The following is a 16,060-nucleotide window of genomic DNA, read 5'->3' as shown; positions in this document are numbered from 1 at the left end:
ACATTAGAAAAGCTTTAGCATACGAACTACATGATCTTTGTGCTAGGCTTAGGATTGGGTCTTGTCCATCACATCATTCTCCTAATGATGTGATCCCGTTATCAACGACATCCAATGTCCATAGCCAGGAAACCATGACTATCTGTTGATCACAACGAGCTAGTCAACTAGAGGCTCACTAGGGACATATTGTGGTCTATGTATTCACACGTGTATTACGATTTCCGGATAATACAGTTATAGCATGAATAAAAGACTATTATCATGAACAAAGAAATATAATAATAACACTTTTATTATTGCCTCTAGGGCATATTTCCAACAAGTTAAACACCAAAAACAAAGACAAGGGGTTGCATAGCTATGACGACGAGGAGCCCCGGCCGCCAAACAACAGTGGACAGAAGGGTTTTCCCCCACAAGTGCGGACGGTGAACATGATATACGCAACCCACGTCCCCAAAAGGGAGCAAAAGCGCGCATTAAGGGACGTATACAAGGTAGAGCCAGTCGTCCCAAAGTTCAACCCATGGTCCTCCTGCCCGATCACCTTTGATCGAAGGGACCATCTACTAGCATCCGCCATGGCGGATTCGTCGCATTGGTTCTAGACCCAATTATTGACGGATTTCATCTCACTAGAGTCCTTATGGACGGCGGCAGCAGCCTGAACCTGCTTTACCAGGATACAGTGCGGAAAATGGGCATCGATCCCTCGAGGATTAAGCCCACCAAAACGACCTTTAAAGGCGTAATACTAGGTGTAGAGGCCAATTGTACAGGGTCAGTGACACATGAAGTGGTGTTCGGATCTCCGGATAATTTCCGAAGCGAGGAGTTAATCTTCGACATAGTCCCGTTTCGCAGTGGCTATCACGCACTGCTCGGGCGAACCGCATTCGCTAAGTTCAATGCGGTACCGCATTACGCATACCTTAATCTCAAGATTCCAGGCCCTCGAGGAGTAATTACGGTCAATGGAAACACCGAACGCTCCCTCCGAACAGAGGAGCACACGGCGGCCCTTGCAGCGGAAGTTCAAAGCAGCCTCTCCAGGCAGTTCTCCAGTCCGGCCACTAAATGACCGGGCACCGTCAAGCGCGCCCGGAGTAACCTACAACAAGACCGCCTGGCATGATCCGAGCAGGCGTAGCAATGCGGCCCCAACCCCAACCCTCGCAAAAAGGCGACGCCAGTACTTCGCGTACATAACTACGCTCTAGAGATACCATGGGCACAGGGGGAGGGGCACCATCATGGCACGCCCAAAACACGGCTTAAACCGTACCAGGGGCTGCCGATTTTTTAATTTTCTCTTACTTTCAGGACTTCATCCTTCCGAAGGCCTATTCGGCAGTTCAATTGTCGCACAAACGATGCAAGAACCAGGGAAGCAGACAAGCCACGCCGCACTACGGAACTCCCGGGTGGTCTCTGTCACGAGCAGTATACCCGTTCCGCATACTATTCCGCAGCTTGCCCCTGGAACGGACATGTTAACTACTCCAACCTTCCACTTATCGCATTATTTGTATTGTTCTGCTTTGATCGCAGCCCTTTTCAATAAACAATGCATAGCTTTCATCTATTTTTGCATTACTTTTTTTTCTTTATATATGTTCCTTAACGACATGTTGCACCCGTACATGTTGGTACGGCCAAAATACGCCAGGGGCATTAGTACCCCTCAATATGGTGTGAGAAGTCCGAACACTTTAACAAGTGCGGCACCCCCGAACTTATAGCATTATATGCATCAGCTCCGAATCATGTCTTGGGTCAATAGTTGGGTTTGCCCGGCTCCTATGTTTTGGTGCCTTACGTTCCGCTATATCGGCTAAGGTAGCACTAGGAGAACCACTGCGATTGTGCCCCGGTTGAGCTGGGTCGAGCACCTCAGTGGAGAAAGCTAAAACTGACTGTCATGATGAAGCGAGAGCTGGTCGCTGTTCGAGAGGTTTTTTCGAGTCCCTAAAGACTTATGCCGCTTAGGGCGAGGAGCCGGCTCTGTCCGGCCAAGGCGTGGATAGCACCCCGAATTCGGTCTTCCGAATATCAGGGGCTTCGCTGAAATTTAAAATTATAGAATTCTATGGCTAAGTGAGAGTGTTCACACATTATAGTCCGATTGCCTTGTTCGTTGGGCTGAGCGCCTCCCTCGAAGGACCCAAACATGGGAAAAAGAGCGCTCAGATTTATCCCCGAACACCCCAGCACTAGCGGCACGGGGGCAGAAGCCGACGACTCGCCATCTCTCAGAATTGATAAACAGACGCACAGAAGATAATATTTTAAATTCCAACAGCATTTCTTAGCGCATATAAACAAGTTTTCAGCGCACAGGACACAACGAGCAAGTTTCACTCAAAAATTACATCCCTAGAACATTCATCCGCCACAAGGCGGGCACCCTTCAGAACATCCTTATAATAATTCTCGGGCTTGCGATGCTCTTTCCCCGGCGGTGGCCCGTCCTTCACCAGCTTCTCAGCATCCAGCTTGCCCCAGTGCACCTTCGCATGGGCAAGGGCCCTACGGGCACCTTCAATGCAGACGGAGTGTTTGATGACTTCGAGCCATGGACAGGCCTCCACCAACCGCCGCACCAGCCCGAAATAGCTCCCAGGCAGAGCCCCTCCAGGCCACAGCTGAACAATGAGGCCCTTCATGGCCTGTTCGGCCGCCTTGTGGAGCTCGACCAGTTGCTTCAGCTGGTCGCTCAGGGGCACGGGTGTCCGGCCTCAGTATACTAAGACCAGAACACCTTCTCTGTCGAGCTGCCCTCCTCGGCTCGGTAGAATGTGGCGGCATCGAATACACTCCGGGGAAGATCTGTGAACGCTCCTGGAGAGCTCCGGATTCGGGTAAGTAACAGGTAACTCACGTTTATGTGTTTGCTTTGCATAAAGAATGCCTTACCCGCCGCTATCTTTTTCACCTCATCCAACTCCTGGAGGGTCTTCTGGGATTCGGCCTTGGCAGATTTGGCATTTTCAATAGCAACCGCGAGCTCGGACGCTTGCGTCTTCGAGTCAAGCTCCAAACTCTCATGTTTTTCCATGAGAGCCTGGAGCTCTTGCCGCACCTTGCCAACCTCGGCCTCATATTTCTCCCGCTTGGTGCGCTCCGAGGCCGCACTCTTCTCGGCCTCGACCAGCGCTTGCTTAAGGGTTGCCACTTCAGACGTGGCCCCTACATTAGCCACGATAACCCTGTCATTCTATCCAATTGCACCTTTTTATATATTTTTTCAACAAGGTATTTCTTACCTTCATTGTCCTCGAGCTACTTCTTGGCACGTTCGAGCTCTTGCTCGGACTGCTCGAGGTTCTGCTTTAGCGCGTCCACTTCCGCAGTCAGTGCGGCGGACGCAAGCAGGGAAGCCTGCATCATATTGACTCATTTTTGTTAGACTCCTGCGAATTCTATTTGATCCTCTATTCGGCTTTTCTTCCCGAACGCCAAACAGAGCATCAGGGGCTACTGTCTATGCGGTACTATTATTTACACATTCTTTACTTACCTCAAAGCCTGTCAAAAGGCTAGTGCAAGCTTCAGTCAGTCCGCTCTTGGCGGACTGAACCTTCTGGACCACCGCACTCATAATAGCACGGTGCTCCTCGACGACGGAGGCGCCTTGGAGCGCCTCCAACCTATTGTCCGGCGCCTTCGGGTGGACGGGGGCCACCGGCACGGCGGACTTGCTCCTCTTGGAAGGAGGTCCCCCACCAGACTCTGGAACCTCTGAAGGTTCCGGAGCGGTGTCCGGCCTAGAGCCAGACTTGGAGCCACGGGGGGTTTCATCCCCTTTACTCCTGGAGTCCGGGAGGTCGCCTTGCGGCGCCTCCAGGACCACCTCCTCCCGGCTTGGAACCTGTTGAGACAACACTTCGGTGTCGTCCGTAGGGCGGGGGGAGGAAGCTGTCGGAAGCGAGTTCACATCCGACGAGTCCAGTGAGCCGCTCGACGACGCGTCGAGCCGGTCTTTGGGTGGGCTGCATAAAAATATTCGACGTGAGGGAAAGCTGTGCAATAAACGAATACTATGAATTACTCTGGTATCCGGATACTTACGATTTGGCCAGGAGCTTGGCCCTAGGCGCCCACTCCTCTCCGCCGCCGTCGGCGTCGGTGGAGCAGTCTGGAGGAAGGGTTTTCCCCTTCTTGGACCCTTCAGCCTCCCCAGTTGGGGCGGCCTTCCTTTTCTTCCCTTCCCCCGCTGGAGGGGGAGGGGTCTCTTCTTCGTCCTCCTCGTCTTCACGGGAGGAGTGCGTCTTGGATTCGTCGGATGATGAATCCGACACCTCCGGGCGTCGGGCACTCTTTCGAGTCCCCGTGGCCTTCTTCTTGACCTTCTTCTCCGACACCACATAGGGTGCCAGAACCAGCAGCTTCACCAAGCGGGCATCCGCTGGGCCTTCGGGCAAAGGAGCCGGACAGTTGATCTGTCCGGAGGTCACCTGCCAATCCTGTCAAAGGTAAAAGGAGTTTAGATCCCGCATGGAGTCAAACTATGAAAAACTAATACCCTGTAAAAGGAAAAAACAGCTTACCGCGAGAGCGTGACGCTGCGCACTGAATCCGCGATCCTCAGTAGCGGATGCGGGAGCCTTGGCGCCCTTGAAAAGCATCTTCCAGGCATCTTGGTACGTCGTGTCGAAGAGCCTTCTCAGAGTCTGGTGCCGCGCCGGGTCGAACTCCCACAGGTTGAAAGCCTGTTGTTGGCACGGGAGGATCAAGCGGATGAGCATAACCTGGACTACGTTGACAAGTTTGAGCTTCTTGTCCACCAGGGTTTTGACGCATGTTTGGAGTCCGGTCAGCTCTCCTTTTTTACCCCACGACAGGCCCGTCTCTTTCCAGGACGTGAGCCGCGTTGGGGGTCCGGACCGGAACTCGGGGGGCGCGACCCATTCGGCGTCGCATGGCTCGGTGATGTAAAACCACCCCGATTGCCACCCCTTCAGGGTCTCCACAAAGGAGCCCTCGAGCTAGAGGACGTTGGCCATCTTGCCCACCATGGAGCCTCCGCACTCCGCCTGGCTGCCGCGCACCACCTTCGGCTTGACGTTGAAAGTCTTGAGCCATAGGCCGAAATGGGGGCGGATGCGGAGGAAGGCCTCGCACACGACGATAAACGCCGAGATGTTGAGGACGAAGTTCGGGGCCAGATCGTGGAAATCCAGGCCGTAGTAGAACATGAGCCCCGGACAAATGGGTGGAGAGGGAAGCCCAGTCCGCGGAGGAAATGGGGGAGGAACACCACCCTCTCATGGGGCCTAGGGGTGGGGATGAGTTGCCCCTTTTCGGGGAGCCGGTACGCGATGTCGTTAGACAGGTATCCGGCCTTCCTTAGCTTTTTGATATGTCCCTCCGTGACGGAGGAGACCATCCACTTGCCTCCCGCTCCGGACATGACTGGAGAAGGTTGAGGTTGGGAGTGCGGACTTGGGCCCTGGAGCTCGAGTGCGCAAGAATGGATAGGCAAAGGAGGAAGAAGGCGTAGGTGAGAAGGTGAATCCTTATCCCCTTATATGGGTGGACGCAACTACATGTCCCCACCAGCCTGGTAAAACTCGCTTATCTCCAAGCGCCGTAATCAATGGCGCGGTTGGGTTACCCACGCCCGTATTGATGAGAATCCCGGAATAAGGGGATACGATCTCTGCTTTAACAAGACGTGCCAAGGAAACCGCCTCGCATAACGCGCTGAGACGGGACAGCAAAACGGTTCGAATAAAAGCTTGGCCACGGTGTGATGTCACACTATGGAATATGTCAGCAGATTAGATTTGTGTAAATATTATTCTCTCTATGGCAATATGTGGAAAATTATTTTGTAGAGTCGGACACTATCTTTGTGTTCAAAATCTTCTATGAAGTACTTGGAGGAGGAACCCGCCTTGCAATGCCGAAGACAATCTGCGCGCCGGACTCGTCGTCATTGAAGCCTGGTTCAGGGGCTACTGAGGGAGTCCTGGATTAGGGGGTGTTCGGATAGCCGAACTATACCTTCAGCCGGACTCCTGGACTATGAAGATACAAGATTGAAGACTCTGTCCCGTGTCCAGAAGGGACTTTCCTTGGAGTGGAAGGCAAGCTTGGCCATACGGATATACAGATCTCCTACCATTGTAACCGACTCTATGTAACCCTAACCCTATCCGGTGTCTATATAAACTGGAGGGTTTTAGTCCGTAGGACAACATACACATCAACAATCATACCATAGGCTAGCTTCTAGGGTTTAGCCTCCTCGATCTCGTGGTAGATCTACTCTTGTACTACCCATATCATAAATATTAATCAAGCAGGACGTAGGGTTTTACCTCCATCGAGAGGGACCGAACCTGGGTAAAACTTCGTGTCCCTTGTCTCATGTTACCATCCGGCCTAGACGCACAATTCGGGACCCCCTACCCGAGATCCGCCAGTTTTGACACCGACAATGATGCTGCATGTCGGCCGCAAGAAACCGACTCGGACGCGATGACGCATACGTCAAACTCACATCTCAAGCAATCTCTCGATACTTTTTCCCCCTCCCTCCCGAGCCGCTCGTGCGGGTGGCTCTGGAGGCGAAAACCCTAGCCCCCTCCTCTGCTCCCCTGGCCGCCGCCGCCCGCGCTGGCGGCGGTGGCGGCGCCCAGGCGTCGAAGGTGGTGGGCGAGTTCGGCGCGCTCCGACGGGCCTCCCTCGCGCGGGGGTGAGGCTGTTGAGTAACGTGATTGTATTAGGAAACATAGGTTAGACTAGGAAATATTCTGGCTTCCCTTGTACTCCAAGTAGATCATGTACTCCTATATATATGCCCACGAGACTCAAGCAATACAACGAACAATTATTCCACCAAACCTCTCTCTTCTTTCTAACATGGTATCTATCGCAAGTCGATCCTAAACCCTAGGAGCCGCCGCTTCCACACTCGCGCACCGTCCCCGGGGTGGTCGGCCTCCATGACCACCGCCGAGGGCCGCGCCGCCCGTATCTAGGGTTCATCTGTCGGCCGTGTTGGTCGGCTGCCCTAGAGAGTCTTTTTTCCTGATCCTTTGATCTGGGTTTTCTCTCTCTCTCGCCGGTCGCTTTGATCGGCGTCTCCTTTTTGGTTTCCCGGTCTATGTGATCCGGTTTGCGTCGCCCACCACCGCTGTCGACCCCGTGTGCCTGTACTCCAACACCGGCGCGATCGGCCGGCTTTTTCATCGACCCGGCGGCCTCGCGCGACGTCCGCGCGTCGGCCCGCCGGTCGCCCCGACCCGGCGGCCTCGCGTCATGCGGCGGTCCTTCACCGCCGCCGTTCGCGCGATGACCCGTCCGTCGATCTACGCCGGCCATCACCGTCCTGATCCGATCGGGACTCCTGCATCACCCCGACCTAGTGGCCTCGCGCCATATTGCGGCCAATCATAACCGCCCTACCGCCCGCCGCCACCGGCTTCATTTCGGACTCCGCCGCCACCGCGCCTCCACCGAGCGGCGTCCCCGACCTCGCGCGCGATCGGACTGATCACCAGCCCGCCACCGCGATCCGCCTCATCTACGTCATGCGACCGACCTGGCCCGTCGGTTGTGCATGCCTCCGCAGGCCCCGTGAAGACTGTCCCGAGTTCAGCGCGCCCCTCTACCGATCGAGCAATGGGCTGCCGCTGCGTCGCCCCATCGGGCCACAGCGCCGCCGCCCCATGGTTCTTATCCCAGCTGCACCGACCCGCGTCACCGATGCGTCGCCCCTTCGGGTCGTAGTACCACGGCCCGTGGTCCACCGCCGCCCAGAGGCCGTCCGCTGCAGGTCGACCCCGTCGGGCCGTAGCGAGCGTGGCATGCGGTCCACACCGCCGTCCAAAGGTCGTCCTCGCGGTTGCACCGACCCAAGCTCCTCCGCCGCGCCGCCCCTTTGGGTTGTCGCGCCGTGGCCCGCGGTCCCTGCCACCGCCCCGAGGTCTTCCCACCGGCACCCTGACCTGCCCGCCACTGTTGTGTTGCCCCTTCGGGCCGTAGCGCGGCGGCCCACGGTCCACATCGTCGTCCACGCGCGTTGACTTCCCGTGGTATGCGTCACGCCGCCTCCCTTGTCGCGAGAATGCCACCGTCCGCGCCAGTCTTCGTCATGCAGTCGGGTTCTTCGCCTACTTCGAGCACCGCCGCCGCGCTCCTAACCCAGCTGCCGCCGCCGCTACCCACGTAGCCGCCGTTGCTGCCCGTCCACCTCCGTCGTCTTCGTCCAGCACCGGCCCATCGCCAGCGTCGCCGTCATCTACCCCGACCACTTCGTCTACTCCGAAAACCGCAGGCGACATCGGCCCCGCGCTGATTAACACCGCAACCGTCGTCGAGTCCTTCTCTGTTGGCCTCTCCGACTTCTTCGATATGGCGTACAACTTGTGCAGGTCCCAGTCTACGCATGCCCGGTGCTGGCAACACCGATGCGTGCCTTCGTCCATGACGTGTCCTCGGGCCTGGCAAGCCTGGTGCGGTGCTTCGTCAACTTCGTCTTCGTCCGTCTACACATGCCCGGTGCTGGCAACACCGGTGTGTGCCTTCGTCTACGATGTGTCCCCGGGTTTGGCAAACCTGCCACGACGCGTCGTCAACAACATCTCCTTACCGGCGCACCACTACTTCGACACCACTGCGCCTATGCTAACTCGGCGACCCCTTGCGCTCGCGGCTCCACGACGACTTCCTCGACACCGGCCACCCCGACTCGACATCGGCCATGGCATTCTTCGCACAGCTACCTCGACCACGGCTCCACCACCCATGCTCTCAGCTACATCGACAAACGGCACAAAGGGCTACCGCCTGCTTGAGCAACCTCGTTGGTTTCCACTCCAGCCACGACTCCGCTCTGCGTTGACCGTTACGACTGTGGGGGGCGTCGGCTTGCCTTCGGATTCTTCTCCAGTCTCACCATCTGCGTCGCTACCGTTGTGACTGCGGGAGGATGTTGAGTAACGTGATTGTATTAGGAAACATAGATTAGACTAGGAAATATTCTAGCTTGCCTTGTACTCCAAGTAGATCATGTACTCCTATATATATGCCCATGAGGCTCAAGCAATACAACGAACAATTATTCCACCAAACCTCTCTCTTCTTTCTAACAGAGGAGTCAAGTGGGCTGCGCGGTGGTCTTCTCCGGTGAGGCGGCGCGCGTCCAGGTGCGTATGGAGTGGTGGAGCATGGTCGCGGGTTCGACGAGGAGGTGCTGGTGCACGGCGACCTGCTGGGAGCCGCTGGATGGTGGTCGGAGGGGAGGCGCACCTAGGCCAGGGAGGCGGCGGATCTGGGCCAGGAGTGGTCGTGCAAGCGACGGTCGGGATCTGCCGCGGTGGCCAGTTGGTGTGTTTTGCCCCTACTGGCCCCGGCGAGGATCTGCAGGTGGGTGGTGGAGGCGCAGGCTGAATCCGGGGAGCTTGTGCCCGGGTCAGCGGCCTGCTGCGGGGAGCAGGCGCGCGCGAGGTGGCTCCCCCGTCGTGGCTCCCTAGGCTCTGTCCGCTGCAAGGTTGTCTGCTAGAGGTGGTGGCAGCTGCTTGCGGCGGCGGAAGATCCTGGTTGTGCTGGTTGTGGCAGGAGAGATGGAGTTGTTGTCACCGGCCGTGCGGGAGGTGGAAGCTGGACTGCGTGTCCTCGGCGTGCAGGGTGTTGGTGTTCAGTGCACGTTGATCACAATGGCGAGGTGTTGCGGCGGCAGCGGTTTGATCCAGCACTGACAACGGCCTCAATTCTTTGCAAGGGGTGGGAGGTGGCCGACTTTACGGATGAAAATCCTGCCTGTCTTCGGTCGGTGTTGGCGGCGACGGCGCCTGTGGGCGTCGTTCCCCTCCTTGGAGGCGTCGCTTAGGTGTGTCGCCATCTCCCCGTCTTGGTTGGTTGCGGTCTCCGGGCGAAAGCCTAGGTCTTGGACCAGCGATGGCGGCGTCCTAGCGCCGTATCTCTGTTGGGAGTATCGTGGAGGGAGACATGGCTTGTTCGGTGATGCAGTCTTCCAGTGCGTGTCGCTAGTCCAAGTAGAGGTTCTTGGGCGCAATATATGTCGATGCCGGTGACTCTAAGACGGTGGCTTTCGCGGGGCCAACCAAGTCCCTTCACCCACTTGCCATCTCCTTTCGGCAATCAAGAGTGGTTGGTGCGTTGGCAAGGGAGGTCCGGTTAAAGTTGCTACTCTTCGTGGTGATCGTGTAGGTCGAGACGCGGCCTTGATGCTCTTCAGGACAAGTTCCTTTGTGTTGTGTTTGTAATGTGTGCGAAGGCTTCTCTCCAGATTAGCTCGGGTGTGGTGTTGGTACTAGACTTGTTGTTCACAATGAGTTGTAGTCTCTTGTAATTGTTGTCTGTTTTCTATAAAATATGATACGCCTTTGGCGTACTCTCAAAAAAAAAACTCACATCTCGCATAAATTATTGGAAAACGATCCGGATCGGGCGTCCCACGGCGCGCTGCGATCGGTTGCTCCCACGCGCGCACACGTCTCCATGCGGCCTCTGCCACACACCGCCACCCCGTCTTCCTCGCCCGCTCCCCTAGAGCTGCTAGCTCGTGCTCCTCCGCCGCTGCACCTCATCGGTGATCAGTCCCAGTGCCGCACGAAGCAAAACCCATCTCTTCTACCCTGGTTTCATCTAGCTCCCGCTACCCGCCGACCCCCGCGCACGGGGCTGCGCCGAGGAGGCCATGCATTGATGCCGGCGACCATGACCAGCCTGCCCGTGGCCACCCATTGCTGCGACGGGAGGCAACCGCCCCGGCCGTAGCCTCCTCCTCAGTCATGGCCACCATTTTTACAGGAGGATAGGCCGACCTTTGCCTCATTACAATGTATACACAGTCAAAATCCTATATACCTAAAAGATTCATCTCCACTAACTTATTTAACTTAACATGCAAGTATGCCACATCACCATACAGTTATGAATGGGATAAGACCCACCTCATCATGCAACCATGCATGGAAAAAACCAACCACCACATGCAACCACGCATGAAAAAAAAATCATTCTATTATTCTACTTATATTCAACAAATATTTTACAACTGTACCTAATAAAATATACTAAGTTGTATACATTTTTTTATTTTGGTTCACATGTTATCAAATATCATCTAAATATACTGCAAACGATTCCCGCAACAACGTGCGGGTTATTATCTAGTTCTGACAATGACTATGACGATGTAAGCCTGGCCGATGCAGCATGTTGTACTTAAAGGTTATCTTTTTTCGATTACAATTTTTCCGGAGAGGGGTCGAAAAAGGAGGTTTCCAGGAAATCTTTGTTTCTGGAATTTTTTTTCATCCAAAATTTCAATTGAATTTTGACTTCTGTTTTTACCTTTTAAAGTAGGGCACCGCTAGGCGCCGGTGCGCCGGCCGAAAATTTCGGCCGGTCCAGCCCTAGCCGTTCGATGCAAGCCGCACGGCGGTTGGATCTGGAGCCAAAAGAAAAGAAATTCGCCTCAGCTTCTTCTTTCTCCTGCTCGATCCCCTCGCTCGGGCTGCGCGGCACCACGGATCCTATCCCTTCCGGTAACTGTCCTCGTCGCCAGTCCACACCCTCGCCGGCCATCCCTGTCGCCGGTCCCCACCCTCGCTGCCCGTCTCCGTTGCCGCTTCCAACCCTCGCTGGCCGTCCTCGTCGTCGCCGCGATGCATGAAACAACTACATCTGCGGTTGCAGCTTGTAGCGGCGACACTTGTAGCTCTCCCCGGTTGTAGCTCCGCCGCCGCCCCTCGTCGTTGATGCTCATCGCTGCATGAAATTGCGTCGACGACGGCCACCAGGCTATCAAACTGTGATTGCAGCTCCGGTGGCAACACACGTCGGTTGAAGCTTTTCGCACATATGATTGAAGCTTTCTCTACAACGGATGCAACTTTTCATATTATGCAGTGTATGGTTGTGGCTTTCTCTTTAATAGTTGTAGCTTTTTTCATCTACGGTCGAAACTTTTCTATCAACGGTTGCAACTATTTTTTTGTAGCAGTCTTGGTTAATGCTTTATCTATCGTTTCGATTGAAACTTTTTTCATCAAGGGTTGTAGCATTTTATGTGAACGGTTGTAGCATTCCGCCATGGCAATGAATGCTTGTAGCTTTTCATATATCTGATTGAAGCTTTTTTCCATGGCCATTGAAGCTTTTTCACTCACCGGATGAATCTTTTTTATGCAGTGGTTGAAGCTTCTCCTCCGCCAGTCATAGCCTCCTCTCTTTCTCTGGCTCCAGAAAAAAGGGTTAGTCGTAGCATTTTGTATCACCGCTTGCAGCTCTGTCGATTGCTGGTCGCAGCTCCACCACCGTCGATTTGGTGGTTCCAGCAAAAAAGAAGCCGCTTGCAGCATTTTGTACAACTGGTTCCAGCTCCGATGACTGCCGGTTACAGCTCGTCTGCGGGAAGGTGAGGATGCGCAGGGGACTGAGAGGGGGAAAAGGGGAAGGAGGAGGCACTGGCCCTCTTTCATGCCGTTGTGCTGCATGTGAGCCGCGGAGATGGAGGAACCAAGCAGTTGCAGCGGCGTCTAGTGTGTGGCGCGGGGTAGAAGAAAGAGGAGGTGGAAAAAACGTTTCGTAGAAGAAAGAGGGAGGCCTGGGCGACGCACGATCCGGATTGATCGCAAGGCCCGCGTGCGTCCGGCGCAAGTTTCGGCCGGCGCACCGGGTGGAAACGTTTCCCTTTAAAGTATTATAAACATAGCCCTATATATCCACCAAAAGACTCTCTATTCAACTGCTCAGCGCACCGTGTTTCGGTCCGGAGCTCTCACAGGTTCGAGATACCCTGAGCTGAAAGTTAGGGAGCAGAACAGTATCAAACAGAACCTAAAAGAAGGAAGTGTGCACGGAGCCAATCTGGTTAGTGCAATTAGTTCCATGCAAATTCTCACCGCCTTGGACTTACAAAAGGAGAGGCAAAAATGAAAGGCTGGAAAATGACAAAAATAGAGTCAAATTACAAAATAACACTTTCTCACTTTTCTTACACAAAATCACTTTATTAGCGTCCTTTGTATCGGTTTACCACATATTGTGGTCATTTGGGCACAAAACCACAACTTTTAGAGCTAATTCTAGTGAGTAAATAGCAAAAAACTACGACATTACGGACTAGGATTACAAAAAAATACCATTTTTCTTAATTTTCTAAAATGCTACAACAAATTTGGTTCGATGTTTCAAAAAATCCAAATGAGTAAATGACCATGTGATTAAAAATTGGTCCAGTTTGTGACAGGTCCGGCCCGCCCCTAAACAAACCGTTTGTTGACTTTTTGTTTGGCCACTAACTTACATGTGCGGCCCACACGTAAGCCTCTCTTCTTCCTCTTCTCTTTCTTCTCTCTTTACGTTATCTCTCTCCCGAGTACCAAGCCATAGCCGGCGCTGCCACAGACGGCCAGTACCAAGGCCGGCGCGCCCAGCCCCACGCCCGGCAAAGCCAAGGCCACGACGCAACAACCCTTGGAGCTCTGCCGCATCGCAGTCGCCGGTTGGGATCGCCACAACGCTCCATGGCTGTGGGGAGCCGCCGTCGCGTGCCATAGTCACCCGCCACGCACGCCATGGCCATGGGGATCCCCCACCACGGGCGCTACAGGCAGCCGCTGCTGCGCACCATGGGCAGCGCCCGCCGCCGCGCGCCATGATTAGCACCTTCCTATTGTCGCTGGACGCGTGCAGGAGCTGCCCTCCTCCTCGTCGGTGCTCCTAGGCGACGAGTTGCGGCTCCAGCGTGACGACGTGGACGAGCGCCTCACGAGCTCACTGGCGGCGGGCGAAGTAGGACCCGACTGCTTTTTATTTTTTGGAAAAAATATGGGGACCCGATTGCTTTTTTGGAAAAAATACGAGGTCCCACATGTAGGCTCCACTTGTCATAAAGGTCAACCTTATAGTCAAAGCTAACGGTGTTGCCACATCAGACCTGATGGGTGGGCCAGCGTTGTCATAATCATGGTTAAAAGTTAACGCTTCATTCACTAGTGTTTTTTGGAACATCGAACCAAATTTGTGGTGGCACTTTGAAAAATTAAGAAAAGTGGTAGTTTTTCATAACCCTAGCCCGTAACGTGGTAGTGTTTCGCTATTTTCTCAATTCTACTTCTAGGTTCGAGTTGTCCGGTTTCAGAGGTGGGTCAAACCTTGATGCCCAGTTGCCCATGTAGAATATATGAATTGCACAATGTATTGCTCTCGTGCATAGACACGTATATATGATGTACAAAGCTGGGCCACGGACCTCAACTATACAAGGAACTAGGAGGCGGGCCCAATACACAATATGCACATAACATATATACTCAACACCCCCCGCAGTCAAAGCGGCACCGCGGCTGACGCAAAGACTGGACCGGAACTCCTCAAATGACGTCGTAGGCAAGCCCTTGGTCATGATATCTGCAAATTGTTGGGAAGTAGGGACATGTAAAACACGAATATGGCCAAGGGCCACCTGTTTCCGAACAAAATGAATATCCAACTCAATATGCTTGGTCCGTCGATGATGCACCGGGTTAGCGGAGAGGTAGACCGCCGAGACGTTGTCGCAGTAGACCATCGTGGCACGGTCAATGGGGCAAGAGAGCTCTTGAAGCAGCTGGCAAAGCCACGAACACTCGGCGACGGCGTTGGCCACCGCGCGATACTCAGCCTCAACGCTGGAGCGAGAGACCGTAGGCTGCCGCTTGGACGACCACGAGATGAGTGAGGGTCCAAGGTAGACACAATAGCCCGAAGTGGAGCGACGAGTGTCAGGGCAGCCCGCCCAGTCTGCATCGGAGTAGGCGGTGAGGGCGGTGTCGACAGAGGCGTGAAGCGTGACGCCAAGATCCATAGTGCCACAGATATAGCGGAGAATCCGCTTGACGGCAGCCCAGTGAACGTCTCGAGGAGCATGCATATGAAGACACACCTGCTGCACGGCATACTGGATCTCCAGTCGAGTCAGAGTGAGGTACTGGAGAGTACCAACAATAGACCGATAGAAAGCAGCATCCGAAGCAGGAGAACCATCCGTGGCAGAAAGTTTGGCCTTCGTATCAACAGGCGTAGCGGCGGGCTTGCAGTTAAGCATGCCAGCGCGCTCCAGGAGCTCGTGAGCGTACTTCCGTTGATGAAGGAAGAAGCCATCCGGACGGCGCACCACCTCGACCCCGAGAAAGTAGTGCAAAGGACCCAAGTCCTTAATGGCGAACTCAGCGCGAAGACGAGCTGTGAACTGACTAAGGAGACCAGCCGTACATGCCGTCAAGATGATGTCGTCGACATAGAGCAGCAAGTAGGCCGTGCAGAGCCCTGATGATAGACGAAGAGCGAGGCGTCCGAGCGGGTAGAGCGGAACCCGAGCTGGTGGAGAAACGCCGTGATGCGCTGGTACCAAGCGCGCGGAGCCTGCTTGAGTCCTTACAAGGACCGTGAAAGCAGGCACACGTGGTCGGGAAGCGTCGGGTCAACAAATCCGGTGGGCTGCTGGCAGAAGACCTGCTCCTCGAGGTGACCATGGAGGAAGGCGTTGGAGACGTCCATCTGGTGCACCGGCCAAGCACGGGAGACCGCAAGGTGGAGAACCGTGTGTATCGTGCTGGGCTTGACGACCGGAGCGAAGGTGTCAATGAAGTCGATGCTAGCACGCTGTCGGAAGCCACGAATAACCCAGCGCGCTTTGTAGCGATCAAGGGTACCATCAGGACGGAGCTTGTGTTTAAAGACCCACTTCCCGGTAATCACGTTGGCGTGCCGGGGACGGGGAACAAGCCGCCACGTCCGGTTGCGCAACACGGCATCAAACTCCTCTTGCATCGCAACCATCCAGAGCGGGTCACGAAGAGCGGCTCGAACGGAGGATGGCAACGACGATGGCTCAGAGGTGGACGCCGCATGGACGTAGTCATCCGAGGCGTAGCGCGAGCTCGGGCGGAAAACGCCCGTACGGGCGCGAGTGACTGGACCGGCCACAGGCGCCGAGGGGGTCGTGGGCCCCGGGGGTGCCGGGGGGGCACGGGCACCGGGGGCGCCGGGGGGGGCCACGGGCGCCAACGTCGTGGGCGTCGGGGGCATCGAG

The sequence above is a fragment of the Triticum dicoccoides genome, chromosome 3A (assembly GCF_002162155.2).
Source record: "Triticum dicoccoides isolate Atlit2015 ecotype Zavitan chromosome 3A, WEW_v2.0, whole genome shotgun sequence".
In the NCBI taxonomy this organism is placed as follows: Eukaryota; Viridiplantae; Streptophyta; class Magnoliopsida; order Poales; family Poaceae; genus Triticum; species Triticum dicoccoides.
This window is presented reverse-complemented; position numbering follows the sequence as displayed.